This window comes from Pinus tabuliformis, chromosome X, assembly GCF_031772625.1.
Source record: "Pinus tabuliformis cultivar Carrire ecotype Pingquan chromosome X, CPIR1, whole genome shotgun sequence".
NCBI classification, from domain to species: Eukaryota; Viridiplantae; Streptophyta; class Pinopsida; order Pinales; family Pinaceae; genus Pinus; species Pinus tabuliformis.
Genome location: NC_142308.1, coordinates 1,417,249,452 through 1,417,268,290, shown reverse-complemented (window position 1 = coordinate 1,417,268,290; position 18,839 = coordinate 1,417,249,452). Strand labels below are relative to the sequence as shown.

At 37.5% G+C, this 18,839-nt stretch overlaps 1 non-coding gene across 1 annotated transcript; it reads right to left on the bottom strand.

The window, feature by feature from the left end:
- Positions 1–539: 539 nt before the first annotated feature.
- On the bottom strand, positions 540–640 carry LOC149145348 (U6 spliceosomal RNA). The gene has a single exon (XR_016265421.1). It is a non-coding gene; the product is annotated as a U6 spliceosomal RNA (small nuclear RNA).
- Positions 641–18,839: the final 18,199 nt, after the last annotated feature.

Sequence of the window (18,839 nt, the reverse complement as noted above, 5' to 3'; positions counted from 1 at the left end):
ATCCACTTCACTTATATCTTAAATAAAAGATAAAAACTACCTAAAATATTTATAAACCTACACAATTAATTCATTCATTCATTCATTCATTCATTCATTCATTCATTCATTCATTCATTCATTCATTCATTCATTCATTCATTCATTCATTCATTCATCATCATCATCATTATTATTATTATTATTATTATTATTAACTTATATAATATATTATGTTTAGATTTTGATTTGTATTTTTATATTATAATTTATATTTATATTTCATTAAAAGATAAGTGCAAATAAGAAAAAACATATATATAATTTAAAATGATGATTTAAATTTATTTAAGCTAAGTTTATATGATTGTTTGGGAAAAAAAATTTCTTAATAGAGTTATTAAATTTTTTTATTTTTTTTTATAAGTTTGTGTGGGACTATATCATCATCATGTCTGATATATCACCTCGATTTGAGCGGGGAATTGAATGGGTGACTTCACATCAAGGAGTGCCTTAACAGAGCACTCGATCATCGTCTATCTAAAACCCCGTGGATTAAAAAATTGGACCATTTCTCGATTTGTGTGTCATCCTTGTGCAGGGTCCATGTAAATCTTCTCTGTGTCGTTCCAATTTCATCGGATGTCTCCAAAGAGACCAACCCTTTTGAATTTCAACTTAAAATGATGATTTAGTTTTTATTTTTTTATAATCTTGGTGGGACTACATCTTCACCATGTCCAATATATCACCCCGATCAAGGCGAGGAATTGAACTGGTAATTTCACATCAATGAGTGCCTTAACAGAGCACCCAATCACTGTCTATCCAAGACCCCTGGTACAAAAATGATGATTTAAACTTATTTAAGCCAAGTTAATGTGATTGTTTGGGAACTCAATTTCATAATATAGTGATTAAACCCTTTTGAATTTGAAACTGCGACTTGCTACAAAATAGCACATACTCTTAACCATTAAGGTGACATGTGTGTTAGCTTTTTTTTTCTTTTTCTTTTTTTTTCTCTTTTTTTACAGGGGAGGTGTAATTTAGATAAGGGTTAACCCCAATATTGAATGGTAGAATGGTCTATCCTAATATAGGATATTGTCATCAAAATCAGAAGATCTATTTTCCCACCTAATAGATGTCATTACTAAAATTGTATGAAACTCCATCAAATCATATACAAACCAATTAATGTTATTTGTTATGATGGATACTAGCACAATTATATAAATTTGGATACTAGCATAGTCATATAAATTAAATCACTAGTAAATGTCGATAAACATCAATCCATAATAAGCATCAAACACTTACTTCATCATACATCTCAAGTTACTAAAATTAAAAAATCGTAAAGATTAACTAAATTTTAACTTTATTTAAAATAATATTTATTATTATTAATGATAAAAATAATTAATATAAAAGATAAAAGGATACACATTTATAAAAAACATGTAATGAAATTTTTAATCATGGATATTCAATATCACTTTATCATGCAAATTCTTAATTTGCAAATAGGTTTTGTTAAATATGCCAATACTATGACTTATCAATACCACATGCCTAAAAAACCATAACCCATTTCATATCACATTGGTTGATATGACATTTGTTTTAATTAATGAATTTCATTAAAAAAGAAAAAAACTTAACTATCTTGGAAAAAAATCTCAACATTTGATTTTTGTTACTACTAAGAATTATTTTAGAATATACTATCACAATTAAATTCCTATCATCCACCTAATAATTATGGGATAGTCTAACTTGAGGAATAGAATGTGATTTTTTGTTATTTAAAATGCATAAATGGCTTCAAAGCCATATTTAAAATGCATAAATGGCTTCAAAGCCCTTAAAAACCTCGGGGACACTAGACATTTACAAATTAAACAACTTAAATTCAAGTTTTTAAAAATCTCTACCAGATTGTAGTTACAATTAACCAAAAAATATATCATAAAAAAATCATTTTATCTATAAATTAAACTACACGAATTATTAATAATTAAATTAAAATATAAAAACTCTATTCCAAAAAATATACCTATCAACAGAATTATCAATAATTAAATTAAAATTTTAAAAATCCTATTCCAAAAGATAAATACTCCTATCACCATAATTACAATCTCCTTACTATTAAATTTTATAAATATTTCTTAATTATATTGATGTATATATGCGATTCTATCCGTATGAAGATGTAAAAGTTAAATCATACTAAAGCAAAGGTTTCCGGAGAAAAGTAGATGGCCTATTGAGCTCGCAAAAAGTGGGCAGCACGTGCCAATGGGGCCCACCATATCCTATTAATGAATATGGATTGTCAGTACACGTGGCAAACTCTGCACTATTCATATCCCAATTGCTGAGTCACGAGTGTAGACAAAATTAGTCTGCAAAACAGATATAGTGGCTGTCAGGATTCCGACAGGATACTATGGCCTACGTGGCTGTTCACATGAACCACAAAATCCCTAGCCCCTGGACTTCACGAAGGGTTGTTTTTAGTTCCATGTCGACCTTGTGCCACGGCATCTTTTTCCAAATAGCATCAGACCCTTTTTTGGGATTATAAGTAAAATATTTGCCACAAAATGTTTATGGTAATGTAATTAACATAAGACAAACGATGCATAAAATGGGATAGATCAGAGATGGAAAGAGCTAACCAGCCATATATTGGGTATTTAATGCCCTCAGAGCAGCACGCGATTTAACGCGATAACACGGGAGCGGGCAAATTCGGCATTAAATAATATTTGTCCGCTCCCGTGTTATCGGGCTAAGTGGCGTGCTGCTCTGAGGGCATTAAATACCCAATATATGGCTGGTTAGATCTAGCCGATCAGAGATGGGATCGGATCAACTCTTAATGGACATATTTTACTATCTCGATTAGATTGAAATAAAATTAATTAAATTTCTATTTATTATAGAGATGGAAGATTATGGGTGTTTCAATTTTGTTATTTATATATATATATATATATTAATTTGAGGAGGAAGTTGATTTTAATGAGTAGGTTTACTAGGACTTAATTTAATATAAGGTTGGTTGAAGGTGAAAAGTAAATGAAAATGAGTTTATTAATACACCATTTTAATATCTGTGTGAATGTGATATATGGATACATTTTAAATAAGTTGGTTGTAGTAAGATATAATAATGAGTAGGTTTATGGATATTTAATTCAAAATAATGTCGACCTTATTCATGACACTACTTCTCAATTTGGAAATGAGGTCTTGAAGAGAAAGCATTACATCACAACTTTCCTCATTAATGTTGAACACATGTCATATAGTGAAGACACAACCCCCTACCTTGAATGCCACATCTGCAACACTAACATACCTTGAATGCCATATTTCCAAAACTAACATAGTTACATAACTTTGTGAAGGTGATCTCTGATAGAGGTATATATGAAGAATCCATTGAAACATGTGGATTGGTTGAAGGTACAAAATGTAGCACAAATTGTATTTAACTATAAAGTTGTTGTGTACAACATTTAAAAATGATCACCATCATAGTGTAAAGGAATAGATCAATTGAAATATGTTGAGAGTCATTTGTAGGATCATTTATAAACAATAATGAGTATACAAATGTACGATATGAATTACATCAAATGCATTGATAAAGTGCTTATCTCGCCCATTAGAAAAGGTGGTTGTAGGCTTGATAATGCCATGATGACCTTGCAATACACACAATATGTATATTGAGGCCCCCCTTTTAAAGCTCAACCTTTATTTTTATTACCTAAGGTGTTCTTTTTATGATTTTAAAATAATGTTGGAGATTGGGTGTAGGTTGAGCACGTCAATTCCCTTTTATATTTGTATCTCCATTTCCCATAATCAATCTCTAGTCCAATTATGTTTGTTCAATGTAGGCAAACATTATCTCAATCCATTTTCCTAGTTTGACGATGATATCTTCTTCACCATGAACAAGATAGTTTTCCCCCTTCTCTCTTTTGTCCATATGATTGATGAAAGTTGATTTGTGTGGGGCTTATACCCCAATAGGTCTCAATTTCAAATATCACGAAGAGGGGTTGAGGATGGTGGCCAATAGTGGGGGTTACATTGTCTGAAGGGGCATCCAATATCAACCAAGTCTTACAAAATCTTGGTGACAACATCCGTTGTTGGGAAGATTATTCTTCCATCCAACATGTGGAATAACCTCAACCTAGTCACAACCTACTTCTAAAATAAATAAATCAATCAAATAACAATTGTCATTACTAAGATCTTAACCGTGATTCAATATACACTATGATTAATTAAAGCATTAGTCCATCCATGATATTTAGATCAATCCATGAAGAGATAGAGGCCCTTGTAAATAAGTCAAAGAGACTCGGCCCATCGTTGCATTTTACGTGAGAGGCTACCACCTCACCTTTCAAGCTTGTTCCATTATAAGGTGATTACTTTCAATATTCCACACAATCCATGAGAATTTCATAGACCTCTAATATCGATCTAGCAAATTGCATTGATAATTGGTTTCCAAAGGCATTTGCTAATATACCAATCATTATTATGCTCAACAAATGTGAGTAAGCCTTGTGGACATAATTATGATCATAATCACCAAAGGTTTATACCTCTTCCACTTCAATCCTGAGTAGGATCACAAGCTATTGTAATTATATCCATGCCAATATAAGCATCCTCACCCTTAAGTTGAAGGGATCAATAAACATACGTGTCTCTTTGGGAAGGCTATTTTTTCTCTTCACTACCTAAATTCAATTCTCACTAGTGACATGTTGGCTTATTATGATAAGGCTAGCAAATTAGATGCCCCCTATAATAGAGGTCCACTTTAGTGTGCGTCAAGATGCTTTGGCCCTTGCTAAGTCATAAGTTATTGATATATCTAGCTTGTAGGTTGTTGGATATACTCTTGGGTTATAGTGCAAGGCAATAGATTTGTATCTCAGGGCTAGCCTAGATCTATTTAATGAGTTACCAATTCCCATAGTTAAAAAAAGGAATGGTGCACATCGACTTCACAACTCCTCCTAATTCATGTCTTATAATCGAGGTGTGTGCAAGCCAATGACTATCACTCAATCCAAAAAACGAAGCTAATAAACTTATTTAAGTTAGCCTTAGACCCGATGTAAGTGCTATCAACCAAATGGATTTGACATTTGATAATAATTTATAGATGCAATTACAATGTGAACAACATAGATTATTAATATAAACATTGGCATAGACCAAAGCATCTAAGAGGGAATGAATGCTAATAAAAAATTCAACTCCTAAATCACCATAATAGAGAAAAATGTCACATGGATTCATGAAACCAAAACCAACATTAGACAAAATTAGAGGATGAGATGAGAGTTGTTGGAGAATGAACTTGTTCCACTATAACATCATTAATATTTAGAATAATTTTTCAAGAATATTTTGAGAGCTATCATGAGGAGGACCCTACCATTATCTCGGAAATCTTTGAATATGATAAGGAAAAGAAGGCCACTAATAAAAAAATTCATAAGTGGATGCAAGTATATGACAATCAAATAATGATTGTGATCATAGAAGTTATTATCATAGGCACTTGTCTCTCTACATCCACTTCCTTAGCCACTACTAGTATCATTATGATCTAGTCATCAAGGGGGTCATTTTTTATCATTGATGAATGAAAATAGGAATATGGAAAAATACATTGCCAAATTAGAAAATCAGAATGATGCAGGGGAATCGAGTGAATCTCCTGCTCAGATTCTATAAGTCCTAAATTTAGTTTTTGAGCAATATTTGAATTTGATTTTCTAGTTGTAATAAATTAGGAAAAATAAAAAAGAAGAGATTTGATCTCTTCATTAAGTGGTAGTTAGAGTGATGATTAGTTAGTCATTGAGAAAACAGAGTTAGTTAGAGTCATGTTTAGTTAGTCGGTTACTCCAAATAGAAGTTAGGTTCCTATTGTTTCGGATCAAAGATTTCTAGTATTTAGTAAAAAAAAAAATCAAACTCAAGATAAGAGAGGGTGTGAAGGTCCAAAGAAAAAATTAATAATTTTTTTGATAAAATAACATCTATCCTTTGCTTCCATGAGTTCTAGAATTGTGTCATTTGTGAATGGATGAAATATGTTGTGCCCATCCTACTTTATTAAGATCAAACCTTTGCATGTTTTATGTAAATGAATTAAAACCATCTGAATTTCCTAGAATTGGAGTGATCGTTTTTGTACAACATGGAGAGGTGGATTGTGCTTGATTCTTCCATTATCCATTGAGTGGAAAGGGAAAATAATCAAAATCGGTGTCTCGAGGAAGCTTCGATAACCTTGCAGTTCCAACAACCACATAAACTATTTCTTGTAACATGCCTTTTTTTGTTTACCATGAGGAGTTTTATTGGTATGCCTTTTGAAATAATTTAAAGTTGGTTTTTTTAACGATTTGTAACCTAATTGAATGCCTAGAAATGTTGATTGTGACGATAGTGAGGTACCAATTAAAGAAATATGAACAAACTTTAAATTTGGAACCAAGGTTACTAAAAGGCCTAACCTATGTACGCACAAAAAATTTGGATGGTTAATTTATCAAATGACTACATTTGTTGAGAATCTAGTTGGTTTTGTGATCTTGAAACGATGGGTTTTTTTTTCTTGCATGAAGGGAAAGATTTATTTTTCCCTTCACCATTTGTGGTTTCAAAGTGGATTTTATTGATAGTAATTTTATCTTTACAAGTGATTGTTGTGTCAAGAGATGGCACTTAGGATCAAAATAAGTCGAGGTGGACAAGGAAGAGGTCATCGACCTATTGCTAACACAAAACTATCGAAAGAGGTGAGAATTTTGATGGAAAGGATGGAGGCTATAGAAGAAGATAGACCTCGAGATCCTAAAGTTGTGGATACTAGTGAATCAAAAAAGGAATATCTTGAAGAAGGAGAGAGAGTAGCAAAGGAAATTGTAGAGATGAGATCCTTTATATCCATTTTAAGTTCGAGTTTGAGGCCAAAGGTTGAGATTCCAATATATAGTGGAAGTCTAGAGCCAATGGAGCTAATAGATTGGATAAATTCCTTGGCAAGTATTTTGACTATGAAGAGGGGAAAAACAAGTAAAAATTGATGTTACAAGGTTGAGAGGCCACACAACCTTATGGTGGGATTGGGTGCAAGAGGAAAGGAGGTGTAAGAATAAAGCCAAGATTAAGAGTTGGAGTTGGATGGTGGCCAAGTTAAATGGTAAGTTCTTACCGAAGGACTATGAGTTGATTTTGTTTATGAAAATGTTGAACTTGAGTAATAAACTAGTGATATTAAAATAATACACGGAGGAATTCTACAAGGTAAACATCAAGACGGGCCATATAAAGGACACCCTTGACAGAGTTGCTAGGTATATAGACGGGTTGAGATTTGACATATGTGATGAGTTAATTTTCTTGTCATTCAGATATTTTTACGATGCTTATCAAGTGGCATTAAGATATGAATAAAAGTTGGCAAGAAAGATCCAAGGAAAATGTAGAGGTATCTCTAAATTGAGAGGACAACAAAAAGGAAAAAAACTTGTTGAAGCTAGCAGTTCTAAGAAGCAAGAACAAACAACTAGAACCAATGATTTTTAAGGTAGAAGGTCTTCTTCAAGAGGAAGATGCAGAGGTAGAGATCATCAAGTTCAGTGCTACAAATGTGTTATTTAGGCCATATGTCATGGGATTGTCCAGAAAATGCTACAAAATAGAGGAATATACAAATCATGAAAACTGAAAATGAAACCAAGGAAGAGGAAGCACATGTTGAAGTTCTAGAAATCGGAGAAGCTCTGCTGATGAAAAGGGTATTGCTAAAACCATATAAGGAAGTGTGTGAGCCACCTCAAAGAATGTACATGTTCTAGGCAAAAGGTATGTGTTGTAAATTAGTCATTGATAATGGTAACACATAGAATTTAGCCTCTGTAGAGATGGTAGACAAGCTGGGATTGAAAAGGATGCCACATCCTACTCCATATAAAGTTTCTTGGCTGCAGAAAGATCACCAAGTGTTAGTGAATGAGAAATGCAGGGTAGAGTTTCAAATCAGAGGATACAAGGACCAAGTGCTATGTGACATTATGCCCATGGATGTTTGCCATGTTCTACTAGGAAGACCTTGGCAATATGATAGAAGTGTAAGTTATGATGGCAAGAAAAACACTTACTCCTTTGAGAAAGATGGCAAGAAGCACACCCTTATACCCTTGAAGGAAGAACAAGCTGAAGAACATACCAATCCAAAGGTGTTGTTGGTTAGTGGAAAGGAATTCTTGAACTAGATCCAGGAAGAAGAGGTAAACTTCACTTTGATTAGAAAACCTAGAGTTATTTTAACCAATACAAAGTTAGATGATTTACCATTAGAAGTTCAAAATTTATTGAATGAGTATGTTGATATTGTAGTAGATGACTTACCAAATGAATTTCCACCAATTCAAAGCATAAGTCATCATATAGATCTGATTCCTGGAGCAAGCCTGCCAAACAAAGAAGCTTACAGAATGACACCAGCAGAGAATGAGGAAATAAAATAGGTGGGAAAGTTGTTGGAGAAAGGATTGGTTAGAGAAAGTTTAAGCCCATGTGTTGTACCCACAATTTTGAGCCCAAAGAAAGGTGGAGAGTGGAGAATATGCTCTAACTCTGCATCCATAAATAAGATCACTATCAGGTATCGATTTCCTTTGCCACGTATGGATGATTTGATGGATTGTGTAAGTGGTGCCAAGTATTTCTCAAAAATTAATTTAAAGAGTGGGTATCATCAGATTAGGATAAGGGAAGGAGATGAATGGAAAACAACCTTCAAAACTAATGAGGGACTGTATGAATGGTTAGTCATGCCTTTTGGTTTGACTAATGTACCTAGTACATTCATGAGACTCATGAATGAAGTCCTTAAAGAGTTCAATTTGCGATTGCATATCTTGATGATATTCTTGTGTTCAAACAAACAAAGGAGGAACATCTTAAGCACTTAAACTTGGTTCGGAAGAAATTGCATCAAGAAAATTTCTTGATAAATTTGAAGAAGTGTTATTTTACAAAAGAAGAATTTTATTATGATGGGTTAACTGACGTGGATAAGTTTCTGGATGCATTTGAGCATGAAGTCGCCGAAGATCACCACTTCCAAGCGTTTGATTTAGCACTGTGCACTACGCTCGCACGATGGTGGGGTACGCACAAGGATAGATTTGATGGATAGTGGGATTACAGAAGAATGATGAGGTTACAGTTTGGGTGCCCTAACACTAGATTGACTGAGAAATATAGCGGGAAGGATGATCTGCATGATCACCTAGCAAAATGGACTAAAGCATGGGGGACAAAACCACAACCAGAGTGGGTACACATATTCTTCCATACTTTGGACGCAAATCCCATGAACTGGTATTTGGAAACGGAGCTCCGCCATGGCACTACGGAGTGGGATATATTGAGGGAAGGATTCTTATTGACCTTCAGTTTTGAAGATGGCTTTGCGAGCATCGATGAAGCTCTATAGGAGATTAAGGCAGTTATCTTTAGAATGTTGCAAGAACCTATGGAGTGGATCCAACCAGATTGGAGCACCCAGCTGCGCCATGCGCTGGAATGTTATAATGTGACCACTAAAGAGGAGGATGAAGATCCAAGAAATATTAACATTCTAGAGGCAGAAGGGCATCGCGAAGTCGAGGGCCCACAAATAGACAACCCAGACATCACTGCGTCGTTGAAGACAAAGCAAGTAAACATTGGTACTGAAGCAGAACCAAAGTTTGCAAAGATTGGAGATTATTGGGACGACGCTACTGTGGATAAAGTTGTTGAGTTACTCTACGAATATCAGGATCTTTTCCCTACCAAGTTTTCGGATTTGAAGGGCATAGTAGGATATTTGGACGTTATGAAAATCACTTTGAAGCCAGACATGAAGCCTATTAAACAGAGGTCATATCGCCTTAATCCTAAGTACAAGGAAAAGGTTTGCCTAGAGTTGGATAAGATGCTGGAAGTAGGCATCATAGAACCGGTTGAGGAATCTGATTGGGTAAGCCCAATGGTGGTTTAGGAGAAGAAGCAGAAGGGAGAGATAAGGATTTGTGTAGATCTGCGAAAGCTTAACGATGTGTGTGTCCATGATCCCTTCCTGACGTCGTTTACCAATGAAGTATTAGATAATGTTGGAGGGCAGGAGGCCTATTCATTCACTGACGGGTTTTTGTCTTATCATCAAATTAAGATCGCACCTGAGGATAGGAGAAAAACAACCTTCATGATAGAGTGGAGTTGTTTTCAATACATTGTAATGTCATTTGGACTCAAGAATGCGCCTATGATATTTTCTTGCGTAGTCATCCCAGCATTCAAGGAGTGCATCCATAAGTTCTTGGAAGTATACTTTGATGACTAGACAATTTTCGGATTAGTAAATCACCATGTAGCAAGTATGTGCTTGATGTTGGATACTTGTCACAGATACCATATCACGCTGAATTTAAAGAAACGCATCTTCTGTGTTCCCTTTGGAATTTTGCTGGGTCACATGGTGTGCAAGAAAGGGCTGATGGTGGACCCTGCAAAGATTACAACAATTGTGAATTTGAAGGCCCCAAGAAATGTTAAGTAGTTTCACACGACATTAAGACATATGGGATATTACAAAAAATTTGTCAAAGCATATGCTCAGATTACCGCGCCTATGGAGAAACTGCTGAAGAAGGACGCAATGTTCTGTTGGGACGAAGAATGTCAATGTAGCCTAGATGTCTTGAAAGTAAAGATGGTCACTACGACGATCTTCATATTCCTTGATTTGAAGAAGGAATTTCACGTACATGTGGATGCCTCTTGTATTGTGTTAGGTGTAATGTTAATGCAATCCGGTGAAGGAGAAATGGACCATCCTATCGCCTTCGCAAGTAGGAAATTATCAAAGGCTGAGAAGAATTGCTCAATGACTGAGCACAAAGGATTGGCCATGGTGTACACGCTACAGAAGTTCAGGCATTTTCTGTTAGGAGGGAATTTTAAAATGTACATGAACCATTCTGCCTTGAAATACCTGGTCAATAAGCCTGTGTTGGGGGGGAATATCTGCAGATGGTTTCTATTATTCTAGGAGTATGACATTGAAGTAATTGTGAAGCCAAGGAGGTTAAATGCATGGCCTGACCATCTATTGTAGATCGAAATAGGAGAGGAGCCTAATAATTTGGAGGAAGGGTTTCCAAATGCATAGCTCTTCGCGATGCACATAGTGGATAATCATTTTGCAGATATCATTCAATTCTTGACTACAGGGATGGCACCAGAATGGTATACAAGTCAACAAAAGAAGGAACTAGTAGTGCACGTGACAGATTTCTTAGTCATTGCTAGACATCTGTATAAGATGGGTGTTGATGAAATATTGTGAAGATATGTTCCAGATTTTGAGAGGGATAGCATTCTTGCTGAAGCTCATGGAGGGGTTGCGGGAGGACATTGTGCAGGAAACACGACTACACAAAATATTTTGTGCGCAGGTCTATGGTGGCCAACACTGCACAAAGATTCCAAAGCGTATTGTAAGGCATGCGATCCATGTCAGAGAAATGGTAGATCATCATGCAGGGATGAATTTCCATTACAACCCCAAGTATCTTTGCATCCATTTGAAAAATGGGTGATTGATTTTGTTGGGCCCATTCAGCCCCCAAGGAAGCAAACTAGTGCGTGTTATATCATCATTGCAATGGAATATCTAGCCAGATGGGCAGAAGCACAGCCGGTTAAGGATTGTACAGGGGCTACAACAGCAAAGTTTTGTTTGAGTATGTCTTAACAAGATTTGGTTCCCCAAAAGTGTTGATGAGTGATAGAGGTACATACTGTTTGAACGAAACAATCAGCATGTTAATAGAATAATTCCAGGTTCACCATCAGAAGAGTACACCATATCACCCATGGGACAATGGTACTGTGAATCTTTCAACAAAATTTTGGATAATGCACTGACGAAGATCTGCAACGTGCAACAAAATGACTATGATGTGCGCATACCTACAATATTGTGGGCTTATAAGACTACTTGCAAGAAACTGACAGGAAAAATGCCATTCATATTGGTCTATGGGGTAGAAGTTGTAATGCCAATGGAGTATATTGTGCCTAGTCTGCACATAGTAGCTCTCACAGGTATGGAAGATCGTGAAGCCTTGGAGTAACAGCTCACGCAACTGATGGAGCTTGAAGAGGACCGATTCTTGGCAGGATTCCATCAACAAGCACATAAGGAACGTGAAAAAGAATGGCACAATCACCACATCAACCTTCGTACGTTCATGGTAAATGATCTTGTCCTATTATATTATAATAAATTCACCAAGTTTCCAAGAAAATTCTAGATTCATTGGCTAGGACAATATATTATCAAAGAAATTACAGATGGAGGTGCAGTTCAGGTAGTGAACCTGAATGGAGAACCTTTTCCGGGAAGAGTGAACGGGAGTCGATTGAAGCTGTATACGATGGATCCTATGCAATGACTATATGGTGGTAGGATAGTCTTAGTGTTACAGGTAGTTGCAAGGAAGCGTGGGACTATAAAATACACTGCCAAGTTTGTAGGACTACGCAACAAGCAGGTTACGTGGAAGATGATGAAGATGCAATCCAAGGAGTTGTGCACAAGAAGCTGCACCATGGAGGGAAGTTTCGTGTAGCACAACAAAAAAGTGACCATTTGAGTCACTATTCATGACTTGACAACTAGAATATGGTTAAGAGGAGCGGGATGGCAGCATCTAAGGCAAAAATATTTGAAGATATGCCGCCAAAACAACATTAATTATCAAAAGTTGGGGGAACAGTCGGATTCAAATTAAAACCCCCTATAAATTACACATGCTATTCCAATAGAGAACACTTTGCACCCTTAGAGTTGTTGTTGAGATTTGTTGTATGTCACCTATGAACCGATTGTATTGGTAGGATTTAGTCGCGAGCCCTACATTTGCTAAGTTGTCTGAGCTAAATCAGAAGTTCATTCTCGAAAAAATGCTTGGACCAAACACTACAAAAACCATGAGTATTGGTGGCATTGTTTCCTTTGAGGGAGCTACCCCAGAAGTTGTGAGTATGGAAGCTTTGAATCTTGTGCCTACAACGCTGAGGTCACCTAGGCTGAAGCCTACCCCTGCCATAGAAACCCAAATAGTTAAACCAAAGAAGGATAAGCAGAAAAAGCCGATACCAGTGCATGAGTCCCCCAGGAAACATTCTACAACACAGAAACAAAAGAAAGACAAGCAGCCCAGGAAGGTAGTTGACCTGGAGGAGGAAGAATGCCAAGGTACAGAAGACATAGATGTTTAGGGAGTGGAGCCCATCATGAAGCTACCTGACTATAACCCTTTGCACAAGGGGAAGGTGAAGGTCACAAAGGACCCAGATTTAGAGAATTTTTCCATTTCTACACCCCTGCTACTTGAGAAAGTTCCCTTTGAAGGTTTGTGGCTTGTGAAGATCCCACTTCTAAAGATGGAGGATTGGGACCTCGTCGATCATGATAGGTTTCCAAACTTAGCAACAGATAAGTACATGAAAGACGTACTACGTGGAGTCAGGATTACCGCATTAGAGATGGTGGAATGGATCTGTGATGTGGAGAACTCGGGGTTACTTAATCTGTTGTGGGTACCCCATTATCATCGTACCCCTATCAAAACAATTTGTGTGCGCCAGCTGCTCACATTAGTGCACGATGGGTGTTTATGGCTAGGAGGGCCTATCCCCATCACTGACATGCCAATCCACATAATCACACACCTTCCATACGAAGGAAGAATCTAGTCAAGGTTTTTGGTGGAAGGATGGGGGAAAAGGACCTAGTAGAAAGAATGAAGAAAGAATTTGACCTCATGAAGAAAGCGCGAGGATATTCCATCCTCTCAATAATAGACCCAATAGTGCAAATTTCCACCAAAATTTTAGCAGAGAAGGTGATGAGAAAGTGCCATGCGGATGAAGTTTTGGTGCCCGTAGTATCCCTAGATGCTCAGTGCGTGAAGGGCATATAGTTCAACTAGTCCAGATAGCTATGCCTCAAATTCCTTGCGAATTGTTGCGAGGCCTAGGATGAGACCAATTCATTTCATTATGCTTGGCTATTGCTATCTATTGTGGTTGTTGCATGGGAACTGTTAGAAGATAGCCAATTTATTCCACTTGAATAAGGATTATTGGAAGCAACACAATTTTCTTCTTTATGGGCTACAAAGCACCCCGTACAGATCACAGAGACGAAGATATTTTGGGTCCTAATGGAATCAAGTCTCCGCATGGCCATTAACCAATGCCCAAGTTTGTCCCTGACCTTGTATACACAACTTTTAGTCTATGCAACATTCAAGGCTGAATTCCACAGAGTATACATTCAGGCACGAAAGGATACACAACAAAAATGGCATGACTTGCATATTTGGTGACGGAGACAGATGTACAGGAAGTGATTGCGCGATGGCCTTCAGAGTGGCGTGCCCCCTCAAACTTAGACACCGAAACAACCAAGGGAAATAGAAGTTCTGCAACACAGAAGAGAAAGGAGGCAGCGAAGCAAGTTGCACACACACTCGTAGAGAAAAAAAAGGAAGGAAGTCGTGGAGAAGGCTTGAGTGGAGCAAGAGTGTGCTGCCAAGGAGTAGGAAAAACAGGAGCAATGCAAGTCACAAAGAAGTGGCAAGTCACCTTCGCCAGAGACTGAGGAGGAAGAACTCTCAGAGCAAGGTGGCGGAGGAGATGAGGGGTAGAGCACCCCATTTATTCTGAAGAGACGCGGCAAGGAATAGCAGGGAGGTACAAGAAAGAAGCAGAAATTAGACAAGTCACAGGGTGATCCCATGGTCTTGACAGAGGGTGATCTCGATGAGATTGAGGATAAGATCAGGGATACCATGACTGAAGTGTTGCAACAGTTCAAGAAGCAATATATGAGACACTGGGGAGCATCCAAAAGGATCTGCATGAGCTGCAGATCTAGGCAAACAGAATACAGGTGGGCACTGGACAAGCGAGCCTGGAACCCGGGACGAGCCAAGCAGCTGAGTTGGTAAAGACTGTTTCATTTCTAGATGGGTTCCTTCGCGCGGAGTCATCTGATGATCGCATCATTTTAAGCACACTCAAGAACATTGGTTGAACATAGTAGCACTCCCCAATGAGATCCTCCACACACTACATGTAGGATTGACAGAGGAATTGAGAGCTCGGGAGCAGTGCACTCTCAACCTCATCAACGAATACAGAGTGAACAACGAGTAGATGTTTGCTAAGAAAATGCAGGCCTTTAAGGAAAAAAAGACACTCCAAGCATAGAGTTCCTGACTGGAGTCAGCAGTCGCAAAGGCATGCAAAATAGTGCCTGAGCTTCATATCCCTGAGGATGAAAAACCAAAAGCAAAGATCAAAAAATTGTTGTCGTTGTGCGTGAAGCCAAAGTAGAGGTTGGCTGAGTTTAGCTTGAACTCAACATGAAGATCACCGAGCTACAATTAAAGTTGTAGCCCACGACTCTGTCGGAGGTCTGGGAGCAGCGTGGAGCTACAATCAAGGAAGGAATGGCCACTCTAGATGCCACAGCTGCACACTGCATAGTATTATTTGAGCAAGTCATGGAATTGGTAACAAATTTGTAGGAAGATCCGAACCTACAGACGCTGAATACGGAAATAAGGGATTTGCAGCGACATTACAATGAGGTCAAGGCAACCACATGCTCCATTGCACTACCGCAACGCCTTGCCAAATTACAGTAGGGGAAGCATCTCCTCGTGGCAGATAGAGGCAGCACAGAAGAAGGAGTCCTTGCTTAAGGCCAGGCTGGAGCCTTGGTTAGAGGAGGCTTATCAGGTCATGACCACTATTTAGGATAAGCTAAAGGGCTTGCAGCAAATGCAACAAACAATGAGGTTGGTCATAGAAGAACCAGCTACAGAGAAGTTAGTTGAGGAGGTCAAGCAGGCAGCCACTCAGAGTGTTACCGAGGTTGAAGTAATTCAAGTGGAGCTAGAGGATCTTCACAGTAAGATTGTATCACTAGCAAAGTGACTTGAGGGCGGGTTGATCTTTGTTTTGGGGGTTTGTTGGGATGGGGTCCCCTGGGTCAGTTTTGGGGATAAAATAACCCAAGTTTTGATGTATTTTTTGTAATTAATGTAAAGTCTCTGTGATTTGTGGATGCAAAGCACGTGGATGATTAGGAGCCTATTGGGTCCCTATGATACTAGTGATTACCCCATTACTATTGTATTTGTATCCTTTATTAATATTGTTGTGCCCCTATTGCCCCCATATTGTTATTACTGTGCCCCATAGAATCCCTTTATTGTTATTTTTGTGGCTTTATATTATTATTGTTAGGTCGGCTGGGTTATATTGTGACTCCTTAGACTCCTATATATAGAAAGGATATTTTTTCATTTGAATCATCCAAGAATTGCTCATTTATGTAATGTAAAGGAGGTTTCCCCCTCGAAGAGGCTGAATTCTAAGGCATGGATCTCTCTGTTCTATCTTTTTGTGAGCTGGTTTCATAACATTTGGTATCAGAGCTTTGGATTCTAGGGTTTCACTGCTCCAAACAGGTCATCGTGGCATATTCGCTATAACTTTTTTCTGCAATGTTTCAAAAGCTAAAAAAAACTCATTTGAGAAGAAATCGCGCTGAATCTTGGATCCGAATTTCAGAGATTTTCGTGCTACATTTACGGAAATATGATCTGAGGAATTTGGTCTTTTTGTAGACTCCTGAATTACATTCCAAACAGGTGACCTGGGGAAGATTTTCATAACTTTCTCTCTGAGCATGGGATTGAAATTTCATAAGAAGGTACAGAAATAGGATGGACTATAGTTTCTTGTATATCTTTTTTCAGATCCAAAGGTCGAAACAGTGACTCGTGGCACGTCGTACAAGTTCGCTCTACTGAACTAGTCTATTATCAGGTCATCTTGGGAGATTGTGCATAACTCTTCCTTGGAGAATCCAACTTGGATCAGACTGGTGGCATTGGAAATAGGACACAGAGGGCTACCACAGGCCGCAATTTCATAACTGGATGATCTGAGATTGCAGAGATACATTAGATTCAATATCAAGCTTCTACAAAGTGAAAAAAGGTGTGTAGTTTTTTTAAAATTTTTGCATAAGCTTGGTTTGAGAAATAGTTTGAATCGGTAATTGATGTCCCGAGGAAAGACAATGCAAACACCTAGTAAGAAACCTGAAAGCTCTAGCATGAGTTATGAATAAGAGGAAGAAATGCAACATGATATATCAAAATTACGAGACCAAGTGCAACAAGTGTCACTTGCACAAAATGCAACAAAATCTAAGATGGATGGTTTGAGGAAAGATGTAGAAGCTAAGATGGATGGCTTAAAGAAAGATGTAGAAGCTAAGATGGATTGTTTAAAGAAAGGCGTAGAAGCTAAGATGGATGGCATGAAAGCTAAGATGAATGGCATGGACGCTAAAATTGATGGCATGGATGATAAGATGGAAGAATTGAAGATAAATATGAATAAGTTGCTACAAGAAAAGGTCACTAATGGTGAAAGGGTAGTAAAGTAAACTCATGATGAGAACAAAAGAAATGTTAATCATGATTCCATAGACTCTAATGTTGGATTGAAGACCCACCATATTCCAAAAATCGATATGAGGAAGTTTGATGGCAAGGATCCCGTAACATGGATATTATAGATGGAGCAATTTTTCGATCTCAATAATGTGAAAAACACACAAAAGGTACGTATTGCAACTTTATATTTGGAACCAAATCAGTTTGTATGGTATCAATGGCTTTGCGCTCGTAAACAAATTATCACTTGGGCAATTTTTACGGAAGAATTGACAGCACATTATGAGGATACAAAAAGCAACACTTTTTTAATCCAATTGATAAGTCTAAAAAAAAAGGGTTCAATAATGGAGCACATTGAGGAGTTCCAAAAATTGAACATAAGGGTAAAAAATATTCCAGAGGATCATAGGATTGATGTGTTCATAGGGACTTTAAAGGATAATATCCAACATGATGTTCACCTTTGGGAACCTGATTCATTAGAGAAGGCATTCAAGTTAGCAAGAAAAATGGAAAGCAAAATTATGGCAACCAGGAATCATACCACTCACAACTATAAAGATGGAAGTGTGGTTTCCCCATCTCTGATACCAACTAATCAAGGAGCTGACTCTCCGAATACCAAAGACTTGGCAGGGAGCTCAAGTTTTGCAGGTGACAGGTGGAATATTAGGGTGATTCAGGTGAATGGTGAAACAGGTTTAGCAGAGGTGAAGCATCGTTCTTGGACCAAGTTGAACGACAAGGCATGGTAGGTTTAGAAGAATGTGAAGGGAAGCTCTTGCTGACCTTATACAGGTTGAAGTGGATGAAAGAAGAGAATCCCCGAATTCGAAAGGAACTTGAAGTCCTGGAAAGGAATGTTGAAGACGAACTTCTTCAACATGGTTGGGTAATGGAGCAAGATGAAGTTGCAGATTGTGCTGACAAGGAAGAAGAAGCAGTGATGTTTGAAGATGTTGCAGATATGAAAACGATGGAGGATGAACTTGAGATTAATCAAGTTGGACCAGGATCGTGCAGTTTGCAAACATGGATGCATGAGGATACTCATATGGAGGGGCCTCATGATGATGAAGTAAGTATTGATATTTGTGTTTCACTTGAGCATTTGGTAGATGGGCCGTATGCAGGGAAGAGCAAAATCAGTTTGCCAATGCAGGGGAGCATCTTACCATG